The sequence below is a fragment of the Formica exsecta genome, unplaced genomic scaffold, assembly GCF_003651465.1.
Source record: "Formica exsecta isolate Colony F162 unplaced genomic scaffold, ASM365146v1 scaffold62, whole genome shotgun sequence".
NCBI lineage: Eukaryota > Metazoa > Arthropoda > Insecta > Hymenoptera > Formicidae > Formica > Formica exsecta.
The window spans coordinates 1,297,273-1,299,113 of NW_021853381.1; the positions used below are offsets into that span (position 1 = coordinate 1,297,273).

General features: G+C 51.7%; 1 protein-coding gene across 1 annotated transcript in view; it reads right to left on the reverse strand.

The window, feature by feature from the left end:
- LOC115242721 (growth factor receptor-bound protein 14-like) overlaps positions 1–726 on the reverse strand; it is a 325,508-nt gene extending 324,782 nt beyond the window's left edge. The window contains exon 1 of the mRNA XM_029819228.1: positions 277–726. The gene's annotated coding sequence lies outside the window, so the exon portion shown is untranslated. The remainder of the gene's footprint in view (positions 1–276) is intronic.
- Positions 727–1,841: the final 1,115 nt, after the last annotated feature.

Consider the following 1,841-nt stretch of genomic DNA (forward strand, 5'->3'; position numbering starts at 1 on the left):
GGGGGGGGGAGAGAATCTACGGCGGCTTTCCAGCGACCGTAACTACTCGGCTCCCGCAGGATCGGAATATAATCGCATCGATTCCCTCTTCGTTTATTCTCTTTCCTATTTCTCTCTCTCTCTCTCTCTCTCTCTCTCTTTCTAGATTCTAATGTCATCGTCGTCGTTTGACGTAACGCATGCCGGAAATTCGCGTTGCGTCAGCGTGCGAAGTGCACGATATCGTTAGAGCCGATTTACATGAAATTTTTTTCTCCTCGGAAGCAAAACACTCACTCGTCCTCCCTTCGTCCTCCTTTTTTCCCTCCTACCGGCCACCTCGCGCCGGTCCGGCGCGATCCAGGATCTTACTCGCGTGCGGAACCCTCTCGTCGATCTGGAACCACCGTCGGTGAATTCACGGCACTTCACCACTTCTTTCCCTCTCGTCGTGCAATACGTATCTCTCAATCTACACTCTGATGACGGCCACGCTGACTATCGTCGTGCGAGGCGCGAGATTTTCTCTCACGGCGGAATCGTGTCATCATCCTCTCGACCGTCGAGGCACTTCGCGATCGCGTGGAATTTTCTTCTTTCTCTCTCTCTCTCTTTCTCCCTCCTCGATTTCTCAATTCGCCGCGGAGACCGCTGTCGGAGACTGCACGGAGACCAACGGCATGACCCCGGGCATGACGTCGCGTTCGAGTCCGCCGCGCGATCCTGACGGGTCGAGATCGCGTCGCCTACTGCGAGACCGACGAACGACGTCGCGCGATCGCCCGCCGCCGCCGCCGCCGCCGACGCCGCTACCGCCGCCGCCGCCGCCGTCGTCGTCGCGTACGCCCACGCAGGAGATCGGAATCGCTGAGTGCGTGCGCGCGCGAATATCCTCGCCGACGACGCCGACGATCAGTCGCGATTTCGCACGCACCGACTGACCGTGCGTGCGCGCGAGATCGAACGGGCGGTGGGACGGAAGGGTGGAGGGTAAGACGGGAGGGGTGGGGGCATCGACGCGACGATCAAGCATCGACCATCGTTTGTGCGATCGCGGTAAAAAAAGAACCTTGCGAGATGCGCTCCCTGCAAATGCATCGAACGATTAAAACGCACTTGGCTGAAATAAAGCGCTGCGTCACGCGCGCGTCTTTCGCGAATCTAATGAATGTTACTGAAAGAGAGCGCTTGGAATTAAGATCGTCTTAAGACTTAAAAAAAAAAAAAAAATAGATGTGTAATCGAGATGGTTGAGTGAAGATAACAAAAAAAAAAAAAAAAAATGAACGGAATTGAAATAATACACGAAACGTGAAAATCGCCGTATCTTTCGCTGGAGATGAAATTTGCTGGAAATCGCAGTCGAGTATCGGTTCCTAATGGCATGCATGATTTTCCGAAATGACGCAGCGTTATTCCGCGCCGATGGTTTCGTTGTCGGTGCGTAATATCGCGGCTATCGTAAATTTTTTTGTCGCCCATCGGCCGTTGCGACGAAGCGCGAAAAGAGAGAAAGAGAGAGAGAAAGAGAGAGAGAGAGAGAGAGAGAGAAGACACAAAGACATTTCGCGGCGGATTATGGACGTATGTGTTAATTATTAATCGTCAATTGCAATTAGCGTGCCAGTTGCAACGCATCCGATCGATAACGCGCGCCTTCAGAATATATCGTGTGCGCGCGGCTCATAATTTTATTTCGTACGTATAACGTCGATGGAATTATAATGCACGTGAAATGACGCGAGCATGAATATATATATATATATATATATATCCGTATCCATTCCCGTATATCCGAATTGCGGATATCTCTCTTGTCTTCGAACGGTCTCCGCGGAGACCGTTCAAAAAAAAAAAAAAAA